Genomic DNA, 20753 nt, shown 5'->3' on the forward strand with positions numbered 1-20753 from the left:
AATAAACACAGTGCAACATCCAACTATGTATTGAGACTGTTAACACTATCAGGTAGAAAAATAAGATTTTACTCACCGGTAAATCTATTTCTCGTAGTCCGTAGTGGATGCTGGGAACTCCGAAAGGACCATGGGGAATAGCGGCTCCGCAGGAGACTGGGCACAACTAAAGAAAGCTTTAGGTCACCTGGTGTGCACTGGCTCCTCCCACTATGACCCTCCTCCAAGCCTCAGTTAGGATACTGTGCCCGGAAGAGCTGACACAATAAGGAAGGATTTTGAATCCCGGGTAAGACTCATACCAGCCACACCAATCACACCGTATAACTCGTGATACTATACCCAGTTAACAGTATGAAAACACTGAGCCTCTCAACAGATGGCTCAACAATAACCCTTTTGTTAACAATAACTATGTACAAGTATTGCAGACAATCCGCACTTGGGATGGGCGCCCAGCATCCACTACGGACTACGAGAAATAGATTAACCGGTGAGTAAAATCTTATTTTCTCTAACGTCCTAGTGGATGCTGGGAACTCCGAAAGGACCATGGGGATTATACCAAAGCTCCCAAACGGGCGAGAGAGTGCGGATGACTCTGCAGCACCGAATGAGAGAACTCAAGGTCCTCCTCAGCCAGGGTATCAAATTTGTAGAATTTTGCAAACGTGTTTGCCCCTGACCAAGTAGCAGCTCGGCAAAGTTGTAAAGCCGAGACCCCTCGGGCAGCCGCCCAAGATGAGCCCACCTTCCTTGTGGAATGGGCTTTTACTGATTTAGGATGCGGCAGTCCAGCCGCAGAATGCGCCAGCTGAATTGTGCTACAAATCCAGCGAGCAATAGTCTGCTTAGAAGCAGGAGCACCCAGTTTGTTGGGTGCATACAGGATAAATAGCGAGTCAGTTTTCCTGACTCTAGCCGTCCTGGAAACATACATTTTCAAGGCCCTGACTACGTCCAGTAACTTGGAATCCTCCAAGTCCCTAGTAGCCGCAGGCACCACAATAGGTTGGTTCAAGTGAAAAGCTGATACCACCTTAGGGAGAAACTGGGGACGAGTCCTCAATTCCGCCCTATCCATATGGAAAATCAGATAAGGGCTTTTACATGACAAAGCCGCCAATTCTGACACACGCCTGGCCGAAGCCAAGGCCAATAACATGACCACTTTCCACGTGAGATATTTTAGATCAACAGTTTTAAGTGGTTCAAACCAATGTGATTTTAAGAAACTCAACACCACGTTGAGATCCCAAGGTGCCACTGGAGGCACAAAAGGGGGCTGAATATGCAGCACTCCCTTTACAAAAGTCTGAACTTCAGGCAGTGAAGCCAGTTCTTTCTGAAAGAAAATCGACAGAGCCGAAATCTGGACCTTAATGGAACCCAATTTTAGGCCCATAGTCACTCCTGACTGTAGGAAGTGCAGAAATCGACCCAGCTGAAATTCCTCCGTTGGGGCCTTCCTGGCCTCACAACACGCAACATATTTTCGCCAAATACGGTGATAATGGTTTGCGGTTACTTCTTTCCTAGCTTTAATCAGCGTAGGAATGACTTCCTCCGGAATGCCCTTTTCCTTTGGGATCTGGTGTTCAACCACCATGCCGTCAAACGCAGTCGCGGTAAGTCTTGGAACAGACAGGGCCCCTGCTGTAGCAGATCCTGTCTGAGCGGTAGAGGCCATGGGTCCTCTGATATCATTTCTTGAAGTTCTGGGTACCAAGCTCTTCTTGGCCAATCCGGAACCACGAGTATCGTTCTTACTGCTCGCCTTCTTATTATTCTCAGTACCTTTGGTATGAGAGGCAGAGGGGGGAACACATAAACCGACTGGTACACCCACGGTGTCACTAGAGCGTCCACAGCTATTGCCTGAGTTTCTCTAGTTTTTTTGTTTAAGCGGGATGCCATCATGTCCACCTGTGGCCTTTCCCAACGGTTTACCATCAGTTGGAAGACTTCTGGATGAAGTCCCCACTCTCCCGGGTGTAGATCGTGTCTGCTGAGGAAGTCTGCTTCCCAGTTATCCACTCCCGGAATGAACACTGCTGACAGTGCTAACACGTGATTTTTCGCCCATAGGAGAATCCTTGTGGCTTCTGCCATCGCCATCCTGCTTCTTGTGCCGCCCTGTCGGTTTACATGGGCGACTGCCATGATGTTGTCTGATTGGATCAGTACCGGCTGGTTTTGAAGCAAAGGCCTTGCCTGACTCAGGGCATTGTAAATGGCCCTCAGTTCCAGAATATTTATGTGTAGGGAAGTCTCCTGACTTGACCAAAGTCCCTGGAAGTTTCTTCCCTGTGTGACTGCACCCCAGCCTCAAAGGCTGGCATCCATGGTCACCAGGACGCAGTCCTGTATGCCGAACCTGCGGCCCTCTTGAAGATGGGCACTCTGCAGCCACCACAGTAGAGATACCCTGGTCCTTGGAGACAGGGTTATCAGCCGATGCATCTGAAGATGCGATCCGGACCACTTGTCCAACAGGTCCCACTGAAAAGTTCTTGCATGGAACCTGCCGAATGGGATTGCTTCGTAGGAAGCTACCATTTTTCCCAGGACTCGCGTGCAATGATGCACCGATACCTGTTTCGGCTTCAGGAGGTCTCTGACTAGAGATGACAGCTCCTTGGCTTTTTCCTCTGGGAGAAACACTTTTTTCTGGTCTGCGTCCAGAACCATCCCCAGGAACAGTAGACGTGTCGTAGGAACCAGTTGTGACTTTGGACTGTTTAGAATCCAACCGTGCTGTTGTAGCACTTTCCAAGATAGTGCTATCCCGACTAACAACTGCTCCTTGGACAGTTAGAAATTACCAGTTTCTTATCGGGGGAACCCACGCTTTTTCACACACTTCATTCACTCATCTGATGGGGGAACAAAACACTGCCTGCTTTTTCTCCCCAAACATAAAACCCATCTTTAGAGGTACTTGGGTTAATGTCAGAAATGTGTAACACATTTTTTATTGCCGGGATCAAGTCACGGATGTTCCTAGTGGATTGTGTATATGTCTCAACCTTGTCGACACTGGAGTCAGGCTCCGTGTCGACATCTGTGTCTGCCATCTGAGGGAGCGGGCGTTTTTGAGCCCCTGATGGCCTTTGAGACGCCTGGGCAGGTGCGGGCTGAGAAGCCGTCTGTCCCACAGCTGTTACGTCATCCAGCCTTTTATGTAAGGAGTTGACACTGTCGGTTAATACCTTCCACCTATCCATCCACTCTGGTGTCGGCCCCACAGGGGGCGACATCACATTTATCGGCATCTGCTCCGTCACCACATTAGCCTCCTCATCAAACATGTCGACACAGCCGTACCGACACACCGCACACACACACACACACAGGGAATGCTCTGACTAAGGACAGGACCCCACAAAGCCCTTTGGGGAGACAGAGAGAAAGTATGCCAGCACACACCAGAGCGCTATATAATGTGGGGATTAACACTATAACTGAGTGAATTTTCCCCAATAGCTGCTTGTATATACAATATTGCGCCTAAATTTAGTGCCCCCCCCCCCTCTCTTTTTAACCCTTTGAGCCTGAAAACTACAGGGGAGAGCCTGGGGAGCTGTCTTCCAGCTGCACTGTGAAGAGAAAATGGCGCCAGTGTGCTGAGGGAGATAGCTCCGCCCCTTTTTCGCTGACTTTTCTCCCGCTTTTTTATGGATTCTGGTAGGGGTATTTATCACATATATAGCCTCTGGGGCTATATATTGTGATTGTTTTGCCAGCCAAGGTGTTTTTATTGCTTCTCAGGGCGCCCCCCCCAGCGCCCTGCACCCATCAGTGACCGGAGTGTGAAGTGTGTATGAGGAGCAATGGCGCACAGCTGCAGTGCTGTGCGCTACCTTGGTGAAGACAGAAGTCTTCTGCCGCCGATTTTCCGGACCTCTTCTTGCTTCTGGCTCTGTAAGGGGGACGGCGGCGCGGCTCCGGGAATGAACACCAAGGCCAGTTCCATGCGGTCGATCCCTCTGGAGCTAATGGTGTCCAGTAGCCTAAGAAGCCCAAGCTAGCTGCAAGCAGGTAGGTTCGCTTCTTCTCCCCTTAGTCGCTCGGTGCAGTGAGCCTGTTGCCAGCAGGTCTCACTGTAAAATAAAAAAACCTAACATATGCTTTCTTTCTAGAAGCTGAGGAGAGCCCCTAGTGTGCATCCAGCTCGGCCGGGCACAAAGAACTAACTGAGGCTTGGAGAAGGGTCATAGTGGGAGGAGCCAGTGCACACCAGGTGACCTAAAGCTTTCTTTAGTTGTGCCCAGTCTCCTGCGGAGCTGCTATTCCCCATAGTTCTTTCGGAGATCCAAACATCCACTAGGACGTTAGAGAAATGACAAATACTAGTTGAACCCGGGATTCTAACCAGTGACCCTACAATCACCATCTGCACTGCAAGCAGGATGCTTAGCCATTGGGCTATGGAGCCTTCTAAAGATTATGCTAAGCAGAGAGACTTTTCTCAAAGTATATTCTGTGTATTTAGTATTGATGTTGAACTTTATCAAAATCAATTACAATAATAATAATAATAAACACAGTGCAACATCCAACTATGTATTGAGACTGTTAACACTACCAGGTGGAAAATGACAAATACTACAAACACCAGTTGAACCTGGGATGCTTAACCACTGGGCTATGGAGCCTCCCAAAGATTATGCTAAGCAGAGAGACTTTTCTCAAAGAATATTCTGTGTATGTAGTATTGATGTTGAACTTTATCAAAATCAATTACAATAATAAACACAGTGCAACATCCAACTATGTATTGAGACTGTTAACACTATCAGGTGGAAAACGACAAATACTACAAACAAAAGTTGAACCTGGGATTCGAACCAGTGACCCTGCAATCACCATCTATACTGTAAGTCGGTTGCTTAACCATTGGGCTATGGAGCCTCCCTAAGACTGTGCTGAGCAGAGAGACTTTTCTCAAAGTATATTCTGTGTATTTAGTATTGATGTTGAACTTTATCAAAATCAATTACAATAATAATAATAAACACAGTGCAACATCCAACTATGTATTGAGACTGTTAACACTATCAGGTGGAAAAATAAGATTTTACTCACCGGTAAATCTATTTCTCGTAGTCCGTAGTGGATGCTGGGAACTCCGAAAGGACCATGGGGAATAGCGGCTCCGCAGGAGACTGGGCACAACTAAAGAAAGCTTTAGGTCACCTGGTGTGCACTGGCTCCTCCCACTATGACCCTCCTCCAAGCCTCAGTTAGGATACTGTGCCCGGAAGAGCTGACACAATAAGGAAGGATTTTGAATCCCGGGTAAGACTCATACCAGCCACACCAATCACACCGTATAACTCGTGATACTATACCCAGTTAACAGTATGAAAACACTGAGCCTCTCAACAGATGGCTCAACAATAACCCTTTTGTTAACAATAACTATGTACAAGTATTGCAGACAATCCGCACTTGGGATGGGCGCCCAGCATCCACTACGGACTACGAGAAATAGATTAACCGGTGAGTAAAATCTTATTTTCTCTAACGTCCTAGTGGATGCTGGGAACTCCGAAAGGACCATGGGGATTATACCAAAGCTCCCAAACGGGCGAGAGAGTGCGGATGACTCTGCAGCACCGAATGAGAGAACTCAAGGTCCTCCTCAGCCAGGGTATCAAATTTGTAGAATTTTGCAAACGTGTTTGCCCCTGACCAAGTAGCAGCTCGGCAAAGTTGTAAAGCCGAGACCCCTCGGGCAGCCGCCCAAGATGAGCCCACCTTCCTTGTGGAATGGGCTTTTACTGATTTAGGATGCGGCAGTCCAGCCGCAGAATGCGCCAGCTGAATTGTGCTACAAATCCAGCGAGCAATAGTCTGCTTAGAAGCAGGAGCACCCAGTTTGTTGGGTGCATACAGGATAAATAGCGAGTCAGTTTTCCTGACTCTAGCCGTCCTGGAAACATACATTTTCAAGGCCCTGACTACGTCCAGTAACTTGGAATCCTCCAAGTCCCTAGTAGCCGCAGGCACCACAATAGGTTGGTTCAAGTGAAAAGCTGATACCACCTTAGGGAGAAACTGGGGACGAGTCCTCAATTCCGCCCTATCCATATGGAAAATCAGATAAGGGCTTTTACATGACAAAGCCGCCAATTCTGACACACGCCTGGCCGAAGCCAAGGCCAATAACATGACCACTTTCCACGTGAGATATTTTAGATCCACAGTTTTAAGTGGTTCAAACCAATGTGATTTTAAGAAACTCAACACCACGTTGAGATCCCAAGGTGCCACTGGAGGCACAAAAGGGGGCTGAATATGCAGCACTCCCTTTACAAAAGTCTGAACTTCAGGCAGTGAAGCCAGTTCTTTCTGAAAGAAAATCGACAGAGCCGAAATCTGGACCTTAATGGAACCCAATTTTAGGCCCATAGTCACTCCTGACTGTAGGAAGTGCAGAAATCGACCCAGCTGAAATTCCTCCGTTGGGGCCTTCCTGGCCTCACACCACGCAACATATTTTCGCCAAATACGGTGATAATGGTTTGCGGTTACTTCTTTCCTAGCTTTAATCAGCGTAGGAATGACTTCCTCCGGAATGCCCTTTTCCTTTGGGATCTGGTGTTCAACCACCATGCCGTCAAACGCAGTCGCGGTAAGTCTTGGAACAGACAGGGCCCCTGCTGTAGCAGATCCTGTCTGAGCGGTAGAGGCCATGGGTCCTCTGATATCATTTCTTGAAGTTCTGGGTACCAAGCTCTTCTTGGCCAATCCGGAACCACGAGTATCGTTCTTACTGCTCGCCTTCTTATTATTCTCAGTACCTTTGGTATGAGAGGCAGAGGGGGGAACACATAAACCGACTGGTACACCCACGGTGTCACTAGAGCGTCCACAGCTATTGCCTGAGTTTCTCTAGTTTTTTTGTTTAAGCGGGATGCCATCATGTCCACCTGTGGCCTTTCCCAACGGTTTACCATCAGTTGGAAGACTTCTGGATGAAGTCCCCACTCTCCCGGGTGTAGATCGTGTCTGCTGAGGAAGTCTGCTTCCCAGTTATCCACTCCCGGAATGAACACTGCTGACAGTGCTAACACGTGATTTTTCGCCCATAGGAGAATCCTTGTGGCTTCTGCCATCGCCATCCTGCTTCTTGTGCCGCCCTGTCGGTTTACATGGGCGACTGCCATGATGTTGTCTGATTGGATCAGTACCGGCTGGTTTTGAAGCAAAGGCCTTGCCTGACTCAGGGCATTGTAAATGGCCCTCAGTTCCAGAATATTTATGTGTAGGGAAGTCTCCTGACTTGACCAAAGTCCCTGGAAGTTTCTTCCCTGTGTGACTGCACCCCAGCCTCAAAGGCTGGCATCCATGGTCACCAGGACGCAGTCCTGTATGCCGAACCTGCGGCCCTCTTGAAGATGGGCACTCTGCAGCCACCACAGTAGAGATACCCTGGTCCTTGGAGACAGGGTTATCAGCCGATGCATCTGAAGATGCGATCCGGACCACTTGTCCAACAGGTCCCACTGAAAAGTTCTTGCATGGAACCTGCCGAATGGGATTGCTTCGTAGGAAGCTACCATTTTTCCCAGGACTCGCGTGCAATGATGCACCGATACCTGTTTCGGCTTCAGGAGGTCTCTGACTAGAGATGACAGCTCCTTGGCTTTTTCCTCTGGGAGAAACACTTTTTTCTGGTCTGCGTCCAGAACCATCCCCAGGAACAGTAGACGTGTCGTAGGAACCAGTTGTGACTTTGGACTGTTTAGAATCCAACCGTGCTGTTGTAGCACTTTCCAAGATAGTGCTATCCCGACTAACAACTGCTCCTTGGACAGTTAGAAATTACCAGTTTCTTATCGGGGGAACCCACGCTTTTTCACACACTTCATTCACTCATCTGATGGGGGAACAAAACACTGCCTGCTTTTTCTCCCCAAACATAAAACCCATCTTTAGAGGTACTTGGGTTAATGTCAGAAATGTGTAACACATTTTTTATTGCCGGGATCAAGTCACGGATGTTCCTAGTGGATTGTGTATATGTCTCAACCTTGTCGACACTGGAGTCAGGCTCCGTGTCGACATCTGTGTCTGCCATCTGAGGGAGCGGGCGTTTTTGAGCCCCTGATGGCCTTTGAGACGCCTGGGCAGGTGCGGGCTGAGAAGCCGTCTGTCCCACAGCTGTTACGTCATCCAGCCTTTTATGTAAGGAGTTGACACTGTCGGTTAATACCTTCCACCTATCCATCCACTCTGGTGTCGGCCCCACAGGGGGCGACATCACATTTATCGGCATCTGCTCCGTCACCACATTAGCCTCCTCATCAAACATGTCGACACAGCCGTACCGACACACCGCACACACACACACACACAGGGAATGCTCTGACTAAGGACAGGACCCCACAAAGCCCTTTGGGGAGACAGAGAGAAAGTATGCCAGCACACACCAGAGCGCTATATAATGTGGGGATTAACACTATAACTGAGTGAATTTTCCCCAATAGCTGCTTGTATATACAATATTGCGCCTAAATTTAGTGCCCCCCCCCCCTCTCTTTTTAACCCTTTGAGCCTGAAAACTACAGGGGAGAGCCTGGGGAGCTGTCTTCCAGCTGCACTGTGAAGAGAAAATGGCGCCAGTGTGCTGAGGGAGATAGCTCCGCCCCTTTTTCGCTGACTTTTCTCCCGCTTTTTTATGGATTCTGGTAGGGGTATTTATCACATATATAGCCTCTGGGGCTATATATTGTGATTGTTTTGCCAGCCAAGGTGTTTTTATTGCTTCTCAGGGCGCCCCCCCCAGCGCCCTGCACCCATCAGTGACCGGAGTGTGAAGTGTGTATGAGGAGCAATGGCGCACAGCTGCAGTGCTGTGCGCTACCTTGGTGAAGACAGAAGTCTTCTGCCGCCGATTTTCCGGACCTCTTCTTGCTTCTGGCTCTGTAAGGGGGACGGCGGCGCGGCTCCGGGAATGAACACCAAGGCCAGTTCCATGCGGTCGATCCCTCTGGAGCTAATGGTGTCCAGTAGCCTAAGAAGCCCAAGCTAGCTGCAAGCAGGTAGGTTCGCTTCTTCTCCCCTTAGTCGCTCGGTGCAGTGAGCCTGTTGCCAGCAGGTCTCACTGTAAAATAAAAAAACCTAACATATGCTTTCTTTCTAGAAGCTGAGGAGAGCCCCTAGTGTGCATCCAGCTCGGCCGGGCACAAAGAACTAACTGAGGCTTGGAGAAGGGTCATAGTGGGAGGAGTCAGTGCACACCAGGTGACCTAAAGCTTTCTTTAGTTGTGCCCAGTCTCCTGCGGAGCTGCTATTCCCCATAGTTCTTTCGGAGATCCAAACATCCACTAGGACGTTAGAGAAATGACAAATACTAGTTGAACCCGGGATTCTAACCAGTGACCCTACAATCACCATCTGCACTGCAAGCAGGATGCTTAGCCATTGGGCTATGGAGCCTTCTAAAGATTATGCTAAGCAGAGAGACTTTTCTCAAAGTATATTCTGTGTATTTAGTATTGATGTTGAACTTTATCAAAATCAATTACAATAATAATAATAATAAACACAGTGCAACATCCAACTATGTATTGAGACTGTTAACACTACCAGGTGGAAAATGACAAATACTACAAACACCAGTTGAACCTGGGATTCGAACCAGTGAACCTGCAATCACCATTTGCATTGTAGGCGGGATGCTTAACCACTGGGCTATGGAGCCTCCCAAAGATTATGCTAAGCAGAGAGACTTTTCTCAAAGAATATTCTGTGTATGTAGTATTGATGTTGAACTTTATCAAAATCAATTACAATAATAAACACAGTGCAACATCCAACTATGTATTGAGACTGTTAACACTATCAGGTGGAAAATGACAAATACTACAAACACCAGTTGAACCCGGGATTCGAACCAGTGACCCTGCAATCACCATCTGCACTGTAGGCGGGACGCCTAACGACTGGGTTATGGAGCCTCCCAGAGATTATGTTAAGCAGAAAGACTTTTCTCAAAGAATATTCTGTGTATGTAGTATTGATGTTGAACTTTATCAAAATCAATTACAATAATAAACACAGTGCAACATCCAACTATGTATTGAGACTGTTAACACTATCAGGTGGAAAACGACAAATACTACAAACAAAAGTTGAACCTGGGATTCGAACCAGTGACCCTGCAATCACCATCTATACTGTAAGTCGGTTGCTTAACCATTGGGCTATGGAGCCTCCCTAAGACTGTGCTGAGCAGAGAGACTTTTCTCAAAGTATATTCTGTGTATTTAGTATTGATGTTGAACTTTATCAAAATCAATTACAATAATAATAATAAACACAGTGCAACATCCAACTATGTATTGAGACTGTTAACACTATCAGGTAGAAAAATAAGATTTTACTCACCGGTAAATCTATTTCTCGTAGTCCGTAGTGGATGCTGGGAACTCCGAAAGGACCATGGGGAATAGCGGCTCCGCAGGAGACTGGGCACAACTAAAGAAAGCTTTAGGTCACCTGGTGTGCACTGGCTCCTCCCACTATGACCCTCCTCCAAGCCTCAGTTAGGATACTGTGCCCGGAAGAGCTGACACAATAAGGAAGGATTTTGAATCCCGGGTAAGACTCATACCAGCCACACCAATCACACCGTATAACTCGTGATACTATACCCAGTTAACAGTATGAAAACACTGAGCCTCTCAACAGATGGCTCAACAATAACCCTTTTGTTAACAATAACTATGTACAAGTATTGCAGACAATCCGCACTTGGGATGGGCGCCCAGCATCCACTACGGACTACGAGAAATAGATTAACCGGTGAGTAAAATCTTATTTTCTCTAACGTCCTAGTGGATGCTGGGAACTCCGAAAGGACCATGGGGATTATACCAAAGCTCCCAAACGGGCGAGAGAGTGCGGATGACTCTGCAGCACCGAATGAGAGAACTCAAGGTCCTCCTCAGCCAGGGTATCAAATTTGTAGAATTTTGCAAACGTGTTTGCCCCTGACCAAGTAGCAGCTCGGCAAAGTTGTAAAGCCGAGACCCCTCGGGCAGCCGCCCAAGATGAGCCCACCTTCCTTGTGGAATGGGCTTTTACTGATTTAGGATGCGGCAGTCCAGCCGCAGAATGCGCCAGCTGAATTGTGCTACAAATCCAGCGAGCAATAGTCTGCTTAGAAGCAGGAGCACCCAGTTTGTTGGGTGCATACAGGATAAATAGCGAGTCAGTTTTCCTGACTCTAGCCGTCCTGGAAACATACATTTTCAAGGCCCTGACTACGTCCAGTAACTTGGAATCCTCCAAGTCCCTAGTAGCCGCAGGCACCACAATAGGTTGGTTCAAGTGAAAAGCTGATACCACCTTAGGGAGAAACTGGGGACGAGTCCTCAATTCCGCCCTATCCATATGGAAAATCAGATAAGGGCTTTTACATGACAAAGCCGCCAATTCTGACACACGCCTGGCCGAAGCCAAGGCCAATAACATGACCACTTTCCACGTGAGATATTTTAGATCAACAGTTTTAAGTGGTTCAAACCAATGTGATTTTAAGAAACTCAACACCACGTTGAGATCCCAAGGTGCCACTGGAGGCACAAAAGGGGGCTGAATATGCAGCACTCCCTTTACAAAAGTCTGAACTTCAGGCAGTGAAGCCAGTTCTTTCTGAAAGAAAATCGACAGAGCCGAAATCTGGACCTTAATGGAACCCAATTTTAGGCCCATAGTCACTCCTGACTGTAGGAAGTGCAGAAATCGACCCAGCTGAAATTCCTCCGTTGGGGCCTTCCTGGCCTCACAACACGCAACATATTTTCGCCAAATACGGTGATAATGGTTTGCGGTTACTTCTTTCCTAGCTTTAATCAGCGTAGGAATGACTTCCTCCGGAATGCCCTTTTCCTTTGGGATCTGGTGTTCAACCACCATGCCGTCAAACGCAGTCGCGGTAAGTCTTGGAACAGACAGGGCCCCTGCTGTAGCAGATCCTGTCTGAGCGGTAGAGGCCATGGGTCCTCTGATATCATTTCTTGAAGTTCTGGGTACCAAGCTCTTCTTGGCCAATCCGGAACCACGAGTATCGTTCTTACTGCTCGCCTTCTTATTATTCTCAGTACCTTTGGTATGAGAGGCAGAGGGGGGAACACATAAACCGACTGGTACACCCACGGTGTCACTAGAGCGTCCACAGCTATTGCCTGAGTTTCTCTAGTTTTTTTGTTTAAGCGGGATGCCATCATGTCCACCTGTGGCCTTTCCCAACGGTTTACCATCAGTTGGAAGACTTCTGGGTGAAGTCCCCACTCTCCCGGGTGTAGATCGTGTCTGCTGAGGAAGTCTGCTTCCCAGTTATCCACTCCCGGAATGAACACTGCTGACAGTGCTAACACGTGATTTTTCGCCCATAGGAGAATCCTTGTGGCTTCTGCCATCGCCATCCTGCTTCTTGTGCCGCCCTGTCGGTTTACATGGGCGACTGCCATGATGTTGTCTGATTGGATCAGTACCGGCTGGTTTTGAAGCAGAGGCCTTGCCTGACTCAGGGCATTGTAAATGGCCCTCAGTTCCAGAATATTTATGTGTAGGGAAGTCTCCTGACTTGACCAAAGTCCCTGGAAGTTTCTTCCCTGTGTGACTGCACCCCAGCCTCAAAGGCTGGCATCCATGGTCACCAGGACGCAGTCCTGTATGCCGAACCTGCGGCCCTCTTGAAGATGGGCACTCTGCAGCCACCACAGTAGAGATACCCTGGTCCTTGGAGACAGGGTTATCAGCCGATGCATCTGAAGATGCGATCCGGACCACTTGTCCAACAGGTCCCACTGAAAAGTTCTTGCATGGAACCTGCCGAATGGGATTGCTTCGTAGGAAGCTACCATTTTTCCCAGGACTCGCGTGCAATGATGCACCGAATCTTGTTTCGGCTTCAGGAGGTCTCTGACTAGAGATGACAGCTCCTTGGCTTTCTCCTCTGGGAGAAACACTTTTTTCTGGTCTGTGTCCAGAACCATCCCCAGGAACAGTAGACGTGTCGTAGGAACCAGTTGTGACTTTGGACTGTTTAGAATCCAACCGTGCTGTTGTAGCACTTTCCAAGATAGTGCTATCCCGACTAACAACTGCTCCTTGGACAGTTAGAAATTACCAGTTTCTTATCGGGGGAACCCACGCTTTTTCACACACTTCATTCACTCATCTGATGGGGGAACAAAACACTGCCTGCTTTTTCTCCCCAAACATAAAACCCATCTTTAGAGGTACTTGGGTTAATGTCAGAAATGTGTAACACATTTTTTATTGCCGGGATCAAGTCACGGATGTTCCTAGTGGATTGTGTATATGTCTCAACCTTGTCGACACTGGAGTCAGGCTCCGTGTCGACATCTGTGTCTGCCATCTGAGGGAGCGGGCGTTTTTGAGCCCCTGATGGCCTTTGAGACGCCTGGGCAGGCGCTGGCTGAGAAGCCGTCTGTCCCACAGCTGTTACGTCATCCAGCCTTTTATGTAAGGAGTTGACACTGTCGGTTAATACCTTCCACCTATCCATCCACTCTGGTGTCGGCCCCACAGGGGGCGACATCACATTTATCGGCATCTGCTCCGTCACCACATTAGCCTCCTCATCAAACATGTCGACACAGCCGGACCGACACACCGCACACACACACACAGGGAATGCTCTGACTAAGGACAGGACCCCACAAAGCCCTTTGGCGAGACAGAGAGAAAGTATGCCAGCACACACCAGAGCGCTATATAATGTGGGGATTAACACTATAACTGAGTGAATTTTCCCCAATAGCTGCTTGTATATACAATATTGCGCCTAAATTTAGTGCCCCCCCCTCTCTTTTTAACCCTTTGAGCCTGAAAACTACAGGGGAGAGCCTGGGGAGCTGTCTTCCAGCTGCACTGTGAAGAGAAAATGGCGCCAGTGTGCTGAGGGAGATAGCTCCGCCCCTTTTTCGCTGACTTTTCTCCCGCTTTTTTATGGATTCTGATAGGGGTATTTATCACATATATAGCCTCTGGGGCTATATATTGTGATTGTTTTGCCAGCCAAGGTGTTTTTATTGCTTCTCAGGGCACCCCCCTCCCCAGCGCCCTGCACCCTCAGTGACCGGAGTGTGAAGTGTGTATGAGGAGCAATGGCGCACAGCTGCAGTGCTGTGCGCTACCTTGGTGAAGACAGAAGTCTTCTGCCGCCGATTTTCCAGACCTCTTCTTGCTTCTGGCTCTGTAAGGGGGACGGCGGCGCGGCTCCGGGAATGAACACCAAGGCCAGTTCCATGCGGTCGATCCCTCTGGAGCTAATGGTGTCCAGTAGCCTAAGAAGCCCAAGCTAGCTGCAAGCAGGTAGGTTCGCTTCTTCTCCCCTTAGTCCCTCTGTGCAGTGAGCCTGTTGCCAGCAGGTCTCACTGTAAAATAAAAAACCTAACATATACTTTCTTTCTAGAAGCTGAGGAGAGCCCATAGTGTGCATCCAGCTCGGCCGGGCACAAAGAACTAACTGAGGCTTGGAGAAGGGTCATAGTGGGAGGAGTCAGTGCACACCAGGTGACCTAAAGCCTTCTTTAGTTGTGCAGAGTCTCCTGCGGAGCTGCTATTCCCCATGGTCCTTTCAGAGATCCAAACATCCACTAGGACGTTAGAGAAATGACAAATACTACAAACACCAGTTGAACCTGGGATTCTAACCAGTGACCCTACAATCACCATCTGCACTGCAAGCAGGATGCTTAGCCATTGGGCTATGGAGCCTTCTAAAGATTATGCTAAGCAGAGAGACTTTTCTCAAAGTATATTCTGTGTATTTAGTAATGATGTTGAACTTTATCAAAATCAATTACAATAATAATAATAAACACAGTGCAACATCCAACTATGTGTTGAGACTGTTAACACTACCAGGTGGAAAATTACAAATACTATAAACACCAGTCGAACCCAGGATTTGAACCAGTGACCCTGCAATCACCATCTGCATTGTAGGTGGGATGCCTAACCACTGGGCTATGGAGCCTCCCAAAGATTATGCAAAGCAGAGAGACTTTTCTCAAAGAATATTCTGTGTATGTAGTATTGATGTTGAACTTTATCAAAATCAATTACAATAATAAACACAGTGCAACATCCAACTATGTATTGAGACTGTTAACACTATCAGGTGGAAAATGACAAATACTACAAACACCAGTTGAACCCGGGATTCGAACCAGTGACCCTGCAATCACCATCTGCACTTTAGGCGGGACGCCTAACGACTGGGTTATGGAGCCTCCCAGAGATTATGCTAAGCAGAAAGACTTTTCTCAAAGAATATTCTGTGTATGTAGTATTGATGTTGAACTTTATCAAAATCAATTACAATAAATAAGAATTTACTTACCGATAATTCTATTTCTCGTAGTCCGTAGTGGATGCTGGGACTCCGTAAGGACCATGGGGAATAGCGGCTCCGCAGGAGACAGGGCACAAAAGTAAAAGCTTTGAACACTAGGTGGTGTGCACTGGCTCCTCCCCCTATGACCCTCCTCCAAGCCTCAGTTAGGATACTGTGCCCGGACGAGCGTACACAATAAGGAAGGATCTTGAATCCCGGGTAAGACTCATACCAGCCACAACAATCACACTGTACAACCTGTGATCTGAACCCAGTTAACAGCATGATAACAAAGGAGCCTCTGAAAAGATGGCTTCCAACAAGAATAACCCGATTATTGTAACAATAACTATGTACAAGTATTGCAGACAATCCGCACTTGGGATGGGCGCCCAGCATCCACTACGGACTACGAGAAATAGAATTATCGGTAAGTAAATTCTTATTTTCTCTGACGTCCTAAGTGGATGCTGGGACTCCGTAAGGACCATGGGGATTATACCAAAGCTCCCAAACGGGCGGGAGAGTGCGGATGACTCTGCAGCACCGAATGAGAGAACTCCAGGTCCTCCTTAGCCAGGGTATCAAATTTGTAGAATTTTACAAACGTGTTCTCCCCTGACCACGTAGCTGCTCGGCAAAGTTGTAACGCCGAGACCCCTCGGGCAGCCGCCCAAGATGAGCCCACCTTCCTTGTGGAATGGGCTTTTACAGATTTTGGCTGTGGCAGGCCTGCCACAGCATGTGCAAGCTGAATTGTATTACAAATCCAACGAGCAATCGTCTGCTTAGAAGCAGGAGCACCCATCTTGTTGGGTGCATACAGTATAAACAGCGAGTCAGACTTTCTGACTCCAGCCGTCCTTGAAATGTATATTTTTAGGGCTCTGACAACATCTAGCAACTTGGAATCCTCCAAGTCCCTAGTAGCCGCAGGCACTACAATAGGTTGGTTCAGGTGAAACGCTGATACCACCTTAGGGAGAAACTGAGGACGAGTCCGCAGTTCCGCCCTGTCCGAATGGAAAATCAGATATGGGCTTTTACAAGATAAAGCCGCCAATTCTGACACTCGCCTGGCCGAGGCCAGGGCTAGCAACATAGTCACTTTCCATGTGAGATATTTCAAATCCACCGATTTGAGCGGTTCAAACCAATGGGATTTGAGGAAATCCAGAACTACATTGAGATCCCACGGTGCCACCGGAGGCACAAACGGGGGCTGTATATGTAGTACTCCTTTGACAAAAGTCTGGACTTCAGGAACTGAAGCCAATTCTTTCTGGAAGAAAATCGACAGGGCCGAAATTTGAACCTTAATGGACCCCAATTTGAGGCCCATAGACAATCCTGTTTGCAGGAAATGCAGGAATCGACCCAGTTGAAATTCCTCCGTCGGGGCCTTCCTGGCCTCGCACCACGCAACATATTTCCGCCAAATACGGTGATAATGTTGTGCGGTTACATCCTTCCTGGCCTTGATCAGGGTAGGGATGACTTCATCAGGAATGCCTTTTTCCTTCAGGATCCGGCGTTCAACCGCCATGCCGTCAAACGCAGCCGCGGTAAGTCTTGGAACAGACAAGGTCCCTGCTGGAGCAGGTCCTTTTTTAGAGGTAGAGGCCACGGGTCCTCCGTGAGCATCTCTTGCAGTTCCGGGTACCAAGTTCTTCTTGGCCAATCCGGAGCCACGAGTATAGTTCTTACTCCTCTCCTTCTTATGATTCTCAGTACTTTGGGTATGAGAGGCAGAGGAGGGAACACATACACCGACTGGTACACCCACGGTGTTACCAGAGCGTCCACCGCTATTGCCTGAGGGTCCCTTGACCTGGCGCAATATCTGTCCAGTTTTTTGTTGAGACGGGACGCCATCATGTCCACCTTTGGTTTTTCCCAACGGTTTACAATCACTTGGAAGACTTCTGGGTGAAGTCCCCACTCCCCCGGGTGGAGGTCGTGTCTGCTGAGGAAGTCTGCTTCCCAGTTGTCCACTCCCGGAATGAACACCGCTGATAGTGCTATCACATGATTTTCCGCCCAGCGGAGAATCCTTGCCGCTTCTGCCTGACTTAGGGCATTGTAAATGGCCCTTAGTTCCAGGATATTTATGTGAAGAGACGTTTCCATGCTTGACCACAAGCCCTGGAAATTTCTTCCCTGTGTGACTGCTCCCCAGCCTCTCAGGCTGGCATCAGTGGTCACCAGGATCCAATCCTGAATGCCGAATCTGCGGCCTTCTAGAAGATGAGCACTCTGTAACCACCACAGGAGAGACACCCTTGTCCTTGGAGATAGGGTTATCCGCTGATGCATCTGAAGATGCGATCCGGACCATTTTCCCAGCAGATCCCACTGAAAAGTTCTTGCATGGAATCTTCCGAATGGAATCGCTTCGTAAGAAGCCACCATTTTTCCCAGGACTCTCGTGCATTGATGCACTGACACCTGGCCTGGTTTTAGGAGGTTCCTGACTAGCTCGGATAACTCCCTGGCCTTCTCCTCTGGGAGAAACACCTTTTTCTGGACTGTGTCCAGAATCATCCCTAGGAACAGTAGATGTGTCGTTGGAATCAGCTGTGATTTCGGGATATTTAGAATCCACCCCTGCTGACGCAGTACTACCTGAGATAGTGCTACTCCGACCTCTAACTGTTCCCTGGACCTTGCCCTTATCAGGAGATCGTCCAAGTAAGGGATAATTAAGACGCCTTTTCTTCGAAGAAGAATCATCATTTCGGCCATTACCTTGGTAAAGACCCGGGGTGCCGTGGACAATCCAAACGGCAGCGTCTGAAACTGATAATGACAGTTTTGTACCACAAACCTGAGGTACCCTTGGTGAGAAAGGTAAATTTGGACATGGAGATAAGCATCTTTGATGTCTAGAGATATCATATAGTCCCCTTCTTCCAGGTTCGCTATCACTGCTCTGAGTGACTCCATCTTGAATTTTAACCTTTTTATGTAAGTGTTCAAGGATTTTAGATTTAAAATTGGTCTCACCGAGCCGTCCGGCTTCGGTACCACAAACAGCGTGGAATAATACCCCTTTCCTTGTTGTAGGAGGGGTACTTTGATTATCACCTGCTGGGAATACAGCTTGTGAATAGCTTCCATTACTGCCTCCCTGTCGGAGGGAGACGTTGGTAGAGCAGACTTCAGGAACCGGCGAGGGGGAGACGTCTCGAATTCCAACTTGTACCCCTGTGATACTACCTGCAGGATCCAGGGGTCCACTTGCGAGTGAGCCCACTGCGCGTCTAAATTTTTGAGACGGGCCCCCACCGTGCCTGAGTCCGCTTGTAAAGCCCCAGCGTCATGCTGAAGACTTGGCAGAAGCGGGGGAGGGCTTCTGCTCCTGGGAAGAGGCTGCCTGGTGCAGTCTCTTTCCTCTTCCTCTGCCCCGGGGCAGAAATGAGTGGCCTTTTGCCCGCTTGTTCTTATGGGAACGAAAGGACTGAGTTTGAAAAGACGGTGTCTTTTTCTGTTGAGAGGTGACCTGGGGTAAAAAGGTGGATTTTCCAGCCGTTGCCGTGGCCACCAGGTCTGATAGACCGACCCCAAATAACTCCTCCCCTTTATACGGCAATACTTCCATATGTCGTTTGGAATCTGCATCACCTGACCACTGTCGCGTCCATAACGCCCTTCTGGCAGAGATGGACATCGCACTCACTCTTGATGCCAGGGTGCAAATATCCCTCTGTGCATCACGCATATATAGTAATGCATCCTTTAAATGCTCTATAGTTAATAATATACTGTCCCTATCCAGGGTATCAATATTTTCAGTCAGGGAATCCGACCAAGCCACTCCAGCACTGCACATCCAGGCTGAGGCGATTGCTGGTCGCAGTATAACACCAGTATGTGTGTATATACCTTTTAGGATATTTTCCAGCCTTCTATCAGCTGGCTCTTTGAGGGCGGCAGTATCAGGAGACGGTAACGCCACTTGTTTTGATAAGCGTGTGAGCGCCTTATCTACCCTAGGGGGTGTTTCCCAACGTGCCCTAACCTCTGGCAGGAAGGGGTATAGTGCCAATAATTTGTTAGAAATCAGCAGTTTTTTATCGGGGGAAACCCACGCTTTATCACACACCTCATTTAATTCATCTGATTCAGGAAAAACTACTGGTAGTTTTTTCACACCCCACATAATACCCTTTTTTGTGGTACTTGTAGTGTCAGAAATGTTCAATGCCTCCTTCATTGCCGTGATCATGTAACGTGTGGCCCTACTGGACATTACGTTTGTCTCCTCACCGTCGACACTGGATTCAGTATCCGTGTCTGGGTCTGTGTCGACCATCTGAGGTAACGGGCGTTTTAGCGCCCCTGACGGAGTCTGAGACGCTTGAACAGGCACTAACTGATTTGCCAGCTGTCTCATGTCGTCAACAGTTTTTTGCAAAGTGCTGACATTGTCACGTAATTCTTTAAACACAACCATCCAGTCAGGTGTCGACTCCCTAGGGGGTGACATCACTAACACAGGCAATTGCTCTGCTTCCACATCATTTTCCTCCTCATACATGTCGACACAATCGTACCGACACCCAGCACACACACAGGGAATGCTCTGATAGAGGACAGGACCCCACTAGCCCTTTGGGGAGACAGAGGGAGAGTTTGCCAGCACACACCAAAGCGCTATAAACTGTATAGGGACAACCTTATAATAAGTGTCTATCCCTTATAGCTGCTTATATATATATATTTTGCCAAATAAGTGCCCCCCCTCTCTGTTTTATCCTGTTTCTGTAGTGCAGTGCAGGGGAGAGTCTGGGAGCCTTCCTACCAGCGGAGCTGTGTGGGAAAATAGCGCCGTGTGCTGAGGAGATAGGCCCCGCCCCCTTCTCGGCGGGCTCTTCTCCCGCTTTTATCTGGAAAACTGGCAGGGGTTAAATACATCCATATAGCCCAGGGGCTATATGTGATGTATTTTTTGCCATAGGAGGTATTTACATTGCTGCCCAGGGCGCCCCCCCCCCAGCGCCCTGCACCCTCAGTGACCGCAGTGTGAAGTGTGCTGGGAGCAATGGCGCACAGCTGCAGTGCTGTGCGCTACCTTAATGAAGACAGGAACGTCTTCTGCCGCCGATTTCTGGACCTCTTCACTCTTCAGCATCTGTAAGGGGGCCGGCGGCGCGGCTCCGGGACCCATCCAAGCTGGGCCTGTGATCGTCCCTCTGGAGCTAATGTCCAGTAGCCAAGAAGCCCAATCCACTCTGCACGCAGGTGAGTTCGCTTCTTCTCCCCTTAGTCCCGCGCTGCAGTGAGCCTGTTGCCAGCAGGACTCACTGAAAATAAAAAAAACCTAATATAACTTTTACTCTAAGTAGCTCAGGAGAGCCACCTA

This window comes from Pseudophryne corroboree, chromosome 7, assembly GCF_028390025.1.
Source record: "Pseudophryne corroboree isolate aPseCor3 chromosome 7, aPseCor3.hap2, whole genome shotgun sequence".
In the NCBI taxonomy this organism is placed as follows: Eukaryota; Metazoa; Chordata; class Amphibia; order Anura; family Myobatrachidae; genus Pseudophryne; species Pseudophryne corroboree.